Source organism: Diuraphis noxia, unplaced genomic scaffold (genome assembly GCF_037042655.1).
Source record: "Diuraphis noxia isolate RWA-SAM2 unplaced genomic scaffold, SU_Dnox_SAM2 contig0004, whole genome shotgun sequence".
Taxonomy (NCBI): domain Eukaryota; kingdom Metazoa; phylum Arthropoda; class Insecta; order Hemiptera; family Aphididae; genus Diuraphis; species Diuraphis noxia.
In genome coordinates, this window is record NW_028301714.1 from 44,613,029 (window position 1) to 44,628,915 (window position 15,887).

Sequence of the window (15,887 nt, forward strand, 5' to 3'; positions counted from 1 at the left end):
AATACAATTATTGAATTTTTTTTTAAATTATTTAAATAATGTCTTAGACCTATTAAGATAAAATATTAATTTTAGTAAATAAAAAAAGCATTATCATTAATAAACATAACAATTATTTAGAACTATAATGATAGCACAATATTCTGTTTAGTTATTATTTTACAGTAAAAATGCACTTTTTACAGATATTTTTATGCATCAACCTAATAATTTCTTAATCAAGATTTTGTTAAATTAATTATATTTTAAGTTGGAATTTTTAATACCGATTGAACAAAATAACTGAACCGCTATTTGTTTTCAGTAGGTATTTTTCATGATTGTGAGTAGGTACGCTGAAAATATTGACTTGTGATTATATCATCTAGTTTTACCTAAATTACATTCTAGCTGAGATGAACATGATGATGATTTAGGAATTTCATTTTGACGACATGAAAAACGTTCGTAAATGGTTGAATGGTATGTCAATGGAATTAATTAGAAACACCCTAAATTTCCGGTTAACGATGGAATGTCTTACAACATCAGTCATAGTCGGTTCGAATAATTATTGAACGAAAAAATGATGTGCAATATAAACTGTTATATTGAAATACCTATTAGATCGTAAACTCTTTGCAAAAAAAAGTTATTTTTCAATTTTATAAAAAAAAATTAAAATGTTGTATGATTTGAATTTCAATAAGTATTTAGAAAATAAAATAAAATTTTCTCTTGAATTATCAATATACACCAATAAGTAATAAAAATTTAAACTACTTTTTACATGTTCATAATAAAATTAGAGTGATCTCAGACAAATTTCCTATAAACACAATGACAAAACTTAATGTTATTAAAGAATATTAAGTATGAAATTGTATGACACTTTATATTCTGAATTGCTGCTATAACTTCATTAACAGTAACCGTAATTGATTTATTACAGTCTTCGTTGTACTACGAGTAGTTTTATTTTATTTTATTTATTTACACGAAATTAAAACATTTTACAAAATATTTTATGGGAGACTGGGGCTAGAAATGTTATTATTTGTGCTTATATTTTCAATATTTTAAGTTTGGTTTTTTAATCAACTTTATTGATAAAATAAAAAAAAAATAACATCAAAAAATTTAGGTAATAATAATTAATGAAAATTGAATAAAATCACTAAATATATAACAATATTTGAAAGAAAAATATCTTACTAAAAAAAAAATATTTCTGTATAAAAAGAAACATTATTTAAATAAAACTTTTTTATAAAAAAAATAACTACCATCTAAACATGATAGAAACATAAATACATTGTGTACATAATAAATATATTTTTAAAAATATAAATATATCTTGTAGAATACACAATGCAATATATTGTCAACATGCCCCTATATTATGACTTTTTAATATTTGGAAACAATAATAAATAGCACGGGCATAATATTGTTATGGTTTAATATCTAAATAACATATTATACTTTCCTTGACTAATATATATCCATTGCAGCCAGTGATATTTTTAAATACGTAAAACACACAGTTGAAAAAAAATATTAGTCATTAAAAGACATGAAGAAATTCCATAATCACATCCACTTGTATGATGATAATGAACGATAATTTAAACGATGATTGAGTTACTGTGTGTGTGTGTGTGTATCGGACTTAAATAGGTATTGAATTTCAAAAGTTGACTTTGTCAACTTGCTCCGATCTTTTTTACATTATATTTTTGAAAAATGAATCTAATATAAGTAGAATATTTATTTTTTTATATTCTACTTGAATGTGTTTAATAAGGCTTTTATTTGTTTATTATAATAATACATATTTATACAAAATTTAGATATCAGTTACTGTTATGACTATAATTATTATTATTGTTATTATTATTATTATTACTATTATGATAATCATTATGATTATCATGCACGATGGCATTCAAATGGCCGAAATGGTTTCATTGTTCTGTAGGGGCAGCCATTGTGTCAGATATGTGTTTTGGTGGTAGGTAATAATGACCGCCTGCCGACGAATTTGAATACCCATTGTCTTAAACGTTACCAGTAAAACGTACACAGTTGAGCAAATCGGAAGATCACGACCTATCTAATCAACGTTTTATATATTTTTAATTATTTTTGAAAAATAGTTCAATAATAATAATATCTAGAACACTACAAGCTTATACAATACAAAATTACAATTAAAACTATAAAATATATACTTTCTGATATATAATTTCTCTTATCACGAATAACCTTATAATATTTAAATACGTTCTAAACTCTGTTATTAATTGTAATTTATATGTTTATTTATTTATTCATATATTATCTATACGCAGTCAAATGTATCCTGACTGACTGACTCATAGCTTTAACTATGATAGATAGATACTTGAAATTGTCACTGTACATTCGTAGCACCATGAGCATTAAAAAACATAAAGAAAAATTTTCGAAATTCGTATTTTAATGAAATGCTCACAAAGAAATTTTAAAATTCGCGATAAAAGTAGTTTATTTTTTTATATTAATGTTTACCGTTGGTAATATACGTATTATAATAGTAAAAGTGTGGAAATTAGTAAAATATTAGTAGTATTTGTAGATAAGTGGTAATCATTTGGCTACTTAGGCAGATGAAATAAAAGCATACATCAAATTTCTAATAAATAAATTATATCATAAAATAAATATTAGATACGAATGATCCTATATACTCAAAATCTACTTGAGCGATTATATAAAAATTACAAATTCTTTTTAAATGTGTAAAATAAGTTTAAATAGTAGTTTGAACCACGTTCAATAATATAAAAGCGTTATATTCAATTTTCTACAGTTAAATTTTCCCCATTTCAGTCAAATTAATTCACAATCGATGTGTACTGACGCTGATTTGCTCACAAACTGACGTACACTAAAAACTAAAACCAATAGACACCAATAGCTCTCTATTTTATATTTGTTCAATTGTTTCCAAAATAAGTAAGTTTATATAGCAAGTTACATAGTAAATATATACATATATTAACATTTGTTTCATGTTAATTGTTTTGATATCTTATAATATTTATTATGATCGTAAAGGTTACTGGCACGAGCAACTCAATATTTAAACTATTCTAAAATATTTGGACAAAAATATGTATTTTAAGATAACGAATATAATATTTTGTGATTTTTATGAATTTAAATTTGATTAAATTACTCTAAACATTATTTCTTAAGTACAAATTGTTTATAAATTAAATAAGCGTGAACATTGTTTAATTATAACTGAATTTTAAAACCATTATGTATCATAGCAGTGGTCGGAAACCTTTTTAACCATATCAGCTTTATTTCTATCGATTTAGATATTATATAATACTAAAAATGATATTAATATTATATTTAATTATTTTACATGAAAATATGAGTATAGGATAACACACATTTTACAAAAAAATGATCTTAAGAAAAAACTCCAACCAGATAATAATGATAATAATTTTAAACATTATACTTGCTATAAACTAAAAATAAACAATTAAATAAGATTTTAATTATCAAGCCAAATAAACTAAATAATTTTGAACATTAACACTGAACAAAAATAAAATATGGACGTATAACATCTTTGAGCGGACCACAAGAAATTGTTTTGCGTATCTCTAGTTGTCGACCCCTGCCTTATAGATATACAATTATTATTGTAACTATAAAATTAGTGATAAACACAATAATATATTGAAGAAACTACGAATGTGCGAATAGATAGAGGACCGTATTTTATCATCAATACGAATAAATTTTTCGTATAAACATATGTGTACAACATATTTACTAAATCTTTAGGTTTTTCTTAATTATTAATTCAATTAACGGTTAAAATGTTAATGATAGGAATGTATCTTTTCATTTGGAAAATAAAAATATGATTTGAATAAATTTGTAGTTATAACTATGTAACTAATTCAGAAAAAAAATAAATGAAAAAAGCAGTGGTACGTAAAAAAGTTGTAACATTAAACTTTGCCGTGGTAAACTTTACGGATGATTCTGAAAGCGGTCGTAAATTTCTCGTGATTCGATATAGATTACATAAGCATTCAGTGGCTGATAAAAATGAACATAAATTCGTATGTGAATAAGGTCTGAACTTAGAGGGTAGACAACAAATTTCGTCAGCAATTTGATAAAGTGCTTGAAAAGTATCAGGCGACGACGATGTATCGTGCCCTCAGCAGTCGCCTCCCTTTTCTTCTCCTTATTACTTTTTCCTCCCAAGTTTTTGTTGTTGTTTTTTTCCTCTTCCTCTTTATTCTTCTCGTCCTTTTTATATATTTTTATTATTTATACACACGCATCTTGGGTTTCTCACGCAGTTCCATCATTTTGATACATCGAAACACTTATTCACCCTTTCCCGAGGACGACACCGGCATAAATAAGCCTTTAGGTGTGCGAGCCGAGCATGTAATCGCGTAAAACATCAACATCGAGCTGCTTGAAAGCGATGTTCTTGGTTTTCGCTAGACTTGATGAAATGATTATGCATAAGGGAGTCGTGAAACGTAATTTGTATGTTTCCTATTTTTCTCACCCAATGTTCTCTTCTTCAGACAGAAACTATGGTTTTACTTAAACTGATCCACTATGCGCAAACGCGAAGACACGTACAGACTTAATACACACACGTACATATCAAGAAAACCATGCCTTTTGCAACATTTTCACATTTAATATACACGGTTTTTGTGCACAATATTAGGTACACAATATAGGAATGATTCTTGATTCTTTTGTATTTGTATGCATTTATATTTATGATGGATTAAATGTGTATGTGTTTGTTTTTTTTTAGCATTAAGTAAACTAAAAATAAAAATTTAATCATAAAAAATTGTTTTTAAATCTTATATAGTTTAATCTTAAAAAAAATATTAAGGTTCAAAATTTTTATAGTTATTATACTAAATATTAACATATTATTTGCATAATAATTGAACATTAAATTATCCCATAAATTATTTCTCACTTAACGGTCAAGTTATACAATTTATTCATATATTTATTTATAAAATAAACCTATGCATAAATGTATTTATATTTTTATGTACATACTACATACTGATTTTACTATTATTTAGGCATTTATACTAAATTTATAAATTTGTTTTAGTTTCTAAATTATTTAAAATATATTACAAACTATAAATGGTGAAACCATCAAAATATATATAATCGTATATAAATAAAAACTATGAAAATCATATGAAGAAAAAAATGTATTCACCATTAATATACTTATGATTATATACTACAGTGTTAATATTTATAACTCGCACACAATAAAAGAATAATCGTTAATACATTTTTTTTTTTTAAAATTCGGGATATTTATATAGGTACAATGACGTATAGAACATTTTAGGGTACCTATCTTGTATATTAGCAAGATCCAGTTAATTTTCTTCACATATTCTGTGTTTATGAGACCTCACTCAACACCTTTGCGTCGTATATCCATCAACCGCATTATTCATCATTATACTCGTCAACCCTATACCTACATACTTTCATCTTACATCACCTTTCCAGTAGAAATTTCAATTCATACTAGACAGCATGTCTCATGGGTGTTTAATAAAACATTCTTTTCAACCACTGTTATAGTAGTTTACACATAATCGTGCCATCCTCAGTATGCCTTCATTATTGTAAACAGACACGCACTTTAATCAATGCATCTAGTAACTTATATTAAGCAATTGTATGCTATGAACAATGGACATGTAATACCCTAGCAGTATTGCTATCATAATATTCATTATTTTTCACTCCATATTTTGTATGGTTTATTGATCTTTTTGATACTAAAAGATTGGTATTATACGTATTATTATTATTAAATAATATTTGAGCACTGATGTGCAAAACTAACTCGACGTCGTGCTTCTTCGTCTTTTCTTTTACCTTCTCTCCCAACTATTTGAGATAATGCAATTCATATTAATAAAACAACCATTTAAAATATCAAAATTTATTTTAATAATTTAAAATTTAATTTAATAACTCAACCTAAGTTATTTTTTTATTATTTTTTTTTTTTTTATTTAGAAATACGCCTCAACTACCAGGGTTATTGGCGTTTAAGATATACATGTTATAGTTTAATTATATTTACATAATGATACTAGAGTATAAAGAAGAAAAGTATATAAGATAAATAATATGATATCAATAAATATATAGTTATATTTTTTGTAGAAGGTTCGTTTCTTTGAGAAGTTCTAGGAGTGAAGATGTTCTTTTCGTGTTTGGTGCTAGTATTTCACATAGGTTGTTGGGGAGCCCTAAGTTATTTCTTCTACAATATACAGTAGATAAATTAAACAACAAAATATGGTTATATGGAAGCTGGTGAGAATACCTTTTGACATTTGTGAAACATTTAAAAATCATAATATTCAATTTTAATGGAGAAAATATGATAAGAACCACATTAATCACCATTAATTATAGTTTTATAGATCAAAGAATAAACAGCACTTTTTTTTTTAATTACTAAAATATTTTTTTACAAAATAATTATTAGTTATTTTAATTGAGTCTTAAGTTATTCAGTTTGCTTTTTTAAAAATGTATTTCCTTTATTATTTATTTTAATTAATAATTTTAATTGTGTAGAGTTATATTTATTGTTTTAAGATAAATTCTACGATAATATTATCATGGATTTAAATTTACATATTAATGTAATACAAGAATTAAATTTTTGGATCTTCAATAAATAAATCTTTCATATTGAAATAAACTTTAAAACGACCAAATCGAACAGAAATTTAAGAAAATAAATATAAATATACAAGATGTATTATATATATATATATATGCACATACTCCCATTCCCATTTAATAAAGATATTAACATTTTTCGTAATTTTTCGCTATACTTATAACTACCATATTTACCTTATATAGATATTTATACAATTTATGGAGTATCCTATGACAAACTTTTCCTTTGTAAATTATCAGACATATTATTTAAAAATAAAAATAAAAATAATTAGAACATTAAGATTTTGAATGATTTTATGCAATGTAACTACTAATATTAAGACACGTGACTTATGATTATTTTAAAACTGCATCAATATATATTATTATAATACATCCCATTTATAATTTGTAAATATTTTCTAATACAATAAGTATCATATTAAATATTACCTCATTTTTATAATCGTTATATAACCATTATTAATGATTATTTTCTTTAGTGTATACATTTGCATAACATAACATAGATTTATATAAAAAAGGATGGTTCTAATAAAAAAAATCAGGGATGTCACTTTACTCTATTTTTGATTTAAAGTGTACCTCATCACTGTAATATTAATGGGTTTAATTTGAAATAATTGCATTCTAAAAAAAATATTTAGAGAAGAGCCTGTTTGTCGGCCTAGGTTTTTAAAATATTTTTATATTCCTATAAGTAATTTTTTTTCTCTTTATGACATGGTGGTTGAGCTATTTTCATCATAAAGAAATCACATATAATACATAAGTTTTTTTATAAGCTTTTATTACTAAAAAGTAAATACATATGACCTACGTATTGTAGGATAATGAAGTAGTGTTGTATTAATACCTTAAAATCAATTTAAATATTTCGGAACTTAACTGTATTATGTGTATACGAAATAACAATATCAATAATTATAATAAAAAGTTTCAAGTTCCTGTGACTTATATAATTAAATTGCAACAAAGTAACTAAGTGATCAATATTTTTCCAATTTTAAAATTAAAGCTTGAAATGTCTGTAAAAAAATTGTTAAAAATTATTTTGAATTTTTTAGTTTGCTTCAATCACAACTTAATAATTTGCATTTCGTCATTACATTTTAAAACTTTTTTAATTATGCAAAATATTTTTATCAAATTAAAAAAAAAATTAAGATTTATATGTCTATAAATAGCTTAAAAATAATCTAAATCGGATTTAAATTTAACTGCGTAGTCATCAATAATAATGATTAAAATACAAGTGAAATGTTTTAAGTTTTCTAGAATAATAGTTTTAAATAATAACAAAATACTACTATATTTATATATATGCCGATGTACGTGACAATCAATTATTGGTTTTACAATAATATTATTTTAATATTAGTTCGTATTATATTTTCCGTCATTTTTTAAATACCTACATACTTTAGGCAAAAAGGATCCATAAAAATTGTAGAGTAGTCATGTCTATTAATCTAAAACTTAATATTGTTAATAGTTTTGTACTTACTGTTCCTATTTCGGCTTCTTAGTTTATCTCTCTAATTTTTACAGAAAAAAAATATATAAATAAGTGTAGTACACTTAGTGTACCTATCGAATAAAGATATTAAAGTATGCGTATATAACCTAAATGTCTTCTGCTCAGTATCTTTTTCAAATACCCAGCATATAGCTTATATTCTTTTTCCAAACAAAATAATAAAACACAATATTTTTGTGCTCTAAAGTGAGAAAAGTTAGATGAATGTAACAAATACCCGATATTTACATCCTGATCGACTGTTTAAATGTAAGATAATTCAATAACAACTTTTTTTTGATATAATATCATTGTTTCATTCATATTTATGTTTAACTTAATGATTTGGTAATTTACAGTATCATAAAAGTTATTTTTAAATTAATATTTGTACCTATTTAAACCATTATAGATGCAAATAAAGGATGTGGTAGGGGGTACTTGTAGCTGATAATTATTCTCAGTTAAATGTCAAAAATAATCGGAAAAATTTTTTTTTTTAATTTTGGTCTTTTTTTTATTTGATATCTTCATCAGAAAGATAAATTGTTTGTGATTATTATAGTTACCCATTACCTTCTCAATAGGAACTTTAACCTTAAGAAAATTGAGGTGTGATAATATAATGTCTAATGACGAATTAATGACAGTTATTTATATACCTAATATTAGCTGTGACAAAATTATATTTTGTATATATTGTGATCAAATTTTTAGTGCAATATTTTGTAACATTGTTACAGCTTGAGGTAATTTTGACAAGTCTGACTAAGTAAGATAACTATGTAATTTTAACTCGTTAAGTTAATACAGATGAATGCAAGTTAAAGTTTTTGTTTAAAGTAAGTAAATTTAGTTGAAAATCAGTTAAATTAATTTTTAAACTGAATAATATTTAATATTTACATAATTGACCCTATAGAAAATTAAGTAAATCTGTTTAATATATGAACGCGAAAACAAAAATATATAAAAAAAATTAAGCATATAAGAATAATGTTAAAAACAAAAAATAACAGAAGTGATTGCCAACTTCCAATGATATGAACACTATTAAATAGTTAAGATATTATTATGTTATAATTTATTAAAATTAATTTTTGAAAGTGAATTTTTTATGAGATCGTTAATGTTATTTGATCTCTTTCAAATCTAGAAATATCACATTTAACGCTTCAACAGACAAAAAATTAGTACCTATTTATAATCCATATTATAAAATTACATACCTATAACTAATAATATCGATAATTTTTAAAAATAATAATTTGTATACAAAACAAAATAAATACAATATTTATAAAATGTTTATGTGAAAAAATTTAATTTACTTGCCTTTTTACTGATTTACTTGAAATCGTTAAATTAGAATTTACTTTCACAAATTCATATATAACTCTTTAAGTCACTCAATTTTTACATTTTACCTCGTCAATGTTTAACCTTAAACTTCGATCTGATTTAAAAATCTGACAAGTGAATGAATAAACTTTGTTCTATAATACATTCATAAACCAAAAAACATATTGATTTCAATTGTATAGTACATTTAAGAATATATATATAAACTTTATGAACATTACACAATTTTAGCAACCCCAATAGTTGGAATCTATTTGTGCCTATTCATGACATGATGTCAATATAAAGACGTTTCCTACATCATAATTTTTTTAAATTGTAAGACTTCTTCACAACTTTTTATACTAAGAATCGTGTTTTTATTGCACTCACCTGTGTCACGGATCTGGAACTGTATTAATCCTCGAATAGCACTATGTCTGATTTGTCGTACATCATGAACACTTTTAAAAGTATTAAATAATATGCATAAGACGTATCATGTTTGATATTATATACATTAATGTATAAAATATAATTATATATTTATTATATTATTGAATATATAACAAATTATTTTATTTTATATACAATAAATTAATATAATTCACCGCACAAACCACCCGAATGAATATAAGCACAATCGAATTTAATCACGATCTCTTATTATATTTGATTTCAATAACTATACTTTTTACGGCGTTTTATACGTAAGAACAAAATAATATAATCGGCAATGTTTAGAATTAGGGCATCACACGATCTGTACGGATAATATCCCGGATGCGCACTGACGTCGCTTTTGCTAACGTCCATGGTAAATGCCGCCAAAAGCCGGCCGGGCGCTCGTCGTACAATGTCGGTATAGTTCGGTACCACACCAATGTCCTTACGATTTCATAATATATGTATAGTAAAATTAAAGTAGCTTACTAGTATTGCATTGTGTTAATATAAATATTATAAAGTTATTAATTTGGTAATCATAAATGATAAAAAAAAAAAAATATATATATATATATATATATATAAAATAATAATAGTTTGAAATTTATTTTGTTTTGTAATCAACTTTATTAATGTCGTTATTATTATTAGCTTAGTTTGTGATGTAAGTAATAAGTAATTTAGAAACATTTATTATAATAGTTGATGATCCTTTTTTTTTTTTTTTTTTTTTTTTATCTGTGGTTAAAATTTTCATATTATTTAAAAATCATTATATTTATTCGTATTAAAATAAAATAATACATTTAGACAAAGTCATAATATTTATATCCATAAAAATGGCAACACATAAAACAATTAATGCATTTTTGAAAACGTAGCAATTTATAGTGACCTACATCACAGTAATACGGAACACATCGGTTGAGGACTACTGCGTTGAATTTAAGGGGTAAATTATTGACTGAAATGAGATAAAGGAATTATTCATTTATAAACTCACATAATTGCTCGCAGAATGCATGATATGTAAAAAACAATACTACGATACACACAAGTATTATAAATACCACTAAATCATAAGGTAAAAGTTCACAACTATTAATGACAGTAATATTCATAGGTACAGCAGTACCGTATACTGTATTGTGTATTAATTGAAAAGTCTATAGGTAGCACTAATTTGAAATACAATGCAGATATTGTAGTGCAGTTTTTAATATAATATAGGGAACCTGCAGGGATGATTAATTTAAGTGTCTACAATAATCATTTCAAAAAGTTTCAATTTTTTTTCAAAATAGTTTTTGATATTATATAATATATGTCAGCAGCAAAGGCCATTAGTCACAATAACTGGTACCTATAAACAATTTTTTTTTTAGATTTTATTATATACATTGGTTTTTGCTAAGAATTTTAGAACCCGTGCGATAGTAGTAGCGTCTGGTTCGAGAGCTGCGTCCAACATTACGGGTACTTTTAAATTTCTTCATTCATCCGTAAATTGGCGGCATTTAATGATTATGTGGCAGACTGTTAGTTTATTTCCACAAGAAATGCACAGTAGTTTTTCTTCCTTTTTCATGAGGTATCCATGTGTAAGACGGGAGTGGCCGATCCGGAGTCTGTTCATAATTGTCTTTTTATTCGAGGAGAAATAAGGTCAAATTAGATAAAATATTTTATAAAAATATAATTTCTGAAAACATTGCTATATTATAATTTTTTTTTTTAAGTTTTTATTATTTTGAAAGACAACATAGCATACATTTTAATATTATTTGGTGAATTTCATGCTATTTAGTTATGAAATGTCTGTCAAGAAGTACATTAGGTAGTTATAATTATTAAAAGTTGAGATAAGCGGATTAATTAAATGATATCCTGAATTATGTTAGTCATTCATCCCACTCATCTAAACTTAAAATTCTTATAACTAATGAAAAAATTTCCTGAAATTTGATTTTGATTTTAAATTTTAAATACTCTGAATAATTCTGCTTAGAAAAATGTAATGAAAAATGTATGGTACCATTCAAAAATTTTAAAAAATAAAACGACCAAAAAACAGTAAAATATAATTTTTTTCTGAAATGTTGTTGTTTTAAAAGTACATCAAAATATGTAAAAAAAAATATTAAAAAAAAAAATTTAAACTTATTGAAATAATTAATGTAAACAATTAAGTACATACTTAGTATGGTTCTTCTTCTCTGGTACTTAGTACTCTCTAAGAGTTTTGGCCGCCACCACAATATCGCTCCATTTTTCACGGTCCTGAACTACTTTCCTCCATTCCTGTATTCCCAATCTTTCAAGGTCTTCATCCACAACATCCAGCCACCTTTTTTTGGGTCTTCCTCATGGTTTCTTTCCCATCAGTTTCCAATTTAGGATTGTCCTACTTATATCATCCTCGCTTCTCCATATCGCGTGTCCTAACCATTGGATCCTTTGCCCTCTTATAAAGCTGATAACTGACGCCATTCCCAATTCATCTTGTAGTTCATTGTTGTATTTTCTTCTCCATGTTGCATTGGCGCAATCGTAAGTTGGGCCACATATTGTCCTCCAAATTCTATTTTCAAAGGTCCTAAGTCTTCTTTTGGTTGTGCAGGTGGTAGTCCAAGCTTCACAGCCATAGGTGAACGTTGGTCTTATTATTGCTGTATATAGTCTAGTTTTGGTCTTCTTTGAAAATAATTTTGATTTTAAAAACGTATTTAAGGCAAATGCCGCTCTTTCCGCCTTTGCGATCCTTACTCCTATTTCCTTCAACCAATAGTTTTTAGCACTCAAAATAGCTCCTAGATACTGAAATTCATCTACTTTTTCGAAGATTAGGGACCCTGTGTTAGGGTTGTCTACATCTTCTAGCAGCTCCATTACTTTAGTTTTTTCGGTATTGATTTTAAACCTATCTTGCTAGCTGCTTGCTCAAAGGCTTGGACTGCTTTTTCCGTCTCCTCTATGGAGTTTCCTAGTAGATTTAAATCGTCTGCAAAGCCCAGTACTATTGCTGGCCGATTTCCACTTCAGTTGTTTCTAACTGCAATTCCCTTATAGCTTTTTCTAAAGCTATATTGAATAAGGTTGGTGATAGTGAGTATCACTATACCGACACCGTAAATTATATACTGTGTGTTTTTCATGCAAATTTTGGTCAGAATTACTCATTTTTGTGGGATACCGAACTCCTCCATTATTTTGTTGAGACTGTCGGTGTATACTATCGTAAGCCTTTTTGAAATTAACAAATAGCTGCCAGATGTTTTGGTGAAATTCATACTTTTTTCTATTAGTTGGCCTATGATAGTTGTTCTACTGTTGGTTTCCCTTTTCGGAATCCATACTGGTATCTACCTAAGTTTTATTCTGCGTACGGCGTTAGTTGTTTTAATATTATTCTCGCAAACACTTTGTAAGCTGATTTAAGCAGTGATATTCCTCTATAGTTTTCACAGATAGACTTGTCACCTATTTTGTAAATTGGTACAACTATGGCTTCTTTCTAGCTTTTTAGCGTGCTCTCATCTTTCTAGATCTAATATCTTTAGAATCCTTAAAAAGAGGTTTTGCATCTCTTTTTCACCATATTTGATTAGTTCAACTGGTATTTCATCTGATCCTGGTGACTTTCAATTTTTTAGGTCTTTTATTGCTTCATTGACTTCTTCCCGAGTCACTTCACTTACTATTGGTCTAGATCCATATAGGTTTTTACTCCTCGTAGAGTTATATGGCATATTTGCGTTCAACAGTTCAGAAAAGTATTCTTTCCTTCTTTTGGCTTTTTCTTTATGGTCCATAAGTTACGCTATGGTGATTCTTAATAGTTTTTTAGATTTGGGTTGTACGTTATGTATTGTTTTATGGTCTTAAAGAAATTTCTAACACTTCTCATCGAACAATTTCTTTCTGCCTGTCCGGATCAAGTCCAACTAGAGTGCGCTAGCTATTGTCAACGTTGAATTACAATCCTGTTCTGGTTGTGCATGCGCCGCCAGGACCGGTGGACCATCGGCGCGTTCTCTCACGGACCGTATCGATAGCGTGTTTGTAGTTACCGAGCTGTCTCACGCCACACCAATGTAACGCACCGTGTACCGTTCGTTCTTTTGTCACGTGTTTTGTTCTATGCTACAGTTGTATGGCCGTGAAGCCAGTGCATGTGATGTGGCATGTTGATGTTCATCTGTCGTTAACCCGCGAGTCAACTCCTACGGGTAACGCCATCGCACGTGGTCGTACGCTTACGTTTTAAGTCCTTAATCATTATCATCGATCATGTGTTCTGTTGTCACCATTACTGGGTGTTGTGCACATGATTCGATAATTTGAGTTAGCTAACTTGTTGTTGTTATACGCTTAGATTACGTGACACTCGCGTCGAGAACCGTTGGAGCAGTGTCAATTATTTAGTTTCACCGGCTCATTGTTTTGATTTTTGCGTTGAATCATAAACCGCTGTGTACCTATGTTTGTTCTTTAAGAGAACATCGGTTTCGTCGACACGTCGCACGGGGCAATCATCTCTCGACCCAGATAAGACTACCAAGACTTCTAAGGGGAAGCCAACCAGTGACCCGGTCAGACGTCTCAGTCCGTATTATCTCATTTGAATTATCTTGCATCGGTTGTTGATGTCAACACCGTGTGCTTATGTTTGTATAACATCATCACACTCACGTTTGTGATTTTTTTGTTAAGTAATTATTATTTTTTGTTACTATTGATTTGTAATTTGTTAGGACTAACATAGTACTTAAGGTGCTCTCATGTACATCATATTTTCTTATACAATACATTGTATATGGTGCGTAATCGGTTGTCATTTGGCATTTTATTGAACTGAAAAAAAAAATAAAAAAAAAAATATTATTTTCATTACTTGTGAAGTTAAATACGAAATAAATATATGTTTTATAATACCAATTAAGTTTTTGCATTGAACCACTTTATTATTTATACTTTATTATATTATTAATTAAAATTATTTAAAATACATTATTTAATATTTAACAATTATAATTTAAAAAAAAAACATTTATTTTTATGCAGATATTTGTGTTATTACAATTTAATTTTATAAAATATATTTGTAATACTCTTAGAAATAATGTTATATTTAATACTATAGAATACAAATAAAAAATTAAAAATTAAAAAAAAGAAGAATTTCTGTATTAAACAAAATAATGATAATTGGGAAATAAAATAAAACCCAAATAATCCATGTCAATTTTGTAACCAGCAAGTGATAGTGAAATAAATTTAAGGGGTTTTAGAACCGGTATTTAAGTGCATACTTAAGTTTTATGTTTATCATTATGAACGACAAATAAACATTACACTAATCGTAACGATAACCTGCGTGCGCTAATTTTAGTTGGAAAAATGTTATATTTATTTATATTATCTTACAGTATATTGGGTACCTAGAATTTAAGCAAAATATTATGATCAACGCATTTAGTTCGTTTACTTCCGAATACATTAATTATTTAATATATTATCGAAAATCAACATTTTAAATAAATATTATTCAAAAATAAGTAAATCAAAAAAAAATTTATATTTATTTTGATTAATTATATTGAAGAAATACATTTTATTATTATCATTAAATATTTCTGATGAAATTGGACACTGTTAAGTATACGATTATATGTAAAAAAATAAAAATATTCCTAGTTATAAATAACTTTATAACTTAATATTTGGTGAAATTATTAATTAACTTAATGTTAATAACGATATTATTATAAAGTATACATTTTTACACTGTAATTAGTGT

The 15,887-nt window shown here is 26.4% G+C and overlaps 1 protein-coding gene across 2 annotated transcripts in view; it reads right to left on the reverse strand.

The window, feature by feature from the left end:
• The window catches only part of LOC107169556 (lachesin-like), a 270,623-nt gene extending 260,206 nt beyond the window's left edge, over positions 1-10,417 (reverse strand). For both annotated transcript variants that reach the window (XM_089226856.1, XM_089226855.1), the window contains exon 1: positions 10,034-10,417. The gene's annotated coding sequence lies outside the window, so the exon portion shown is untranslated. The remainder of the gene's footprint in view (positions 1-10,033) is intronic.
• Between the last annotated feature and the right edge of the window lie 5,470 nt (positions 10,418-15,887).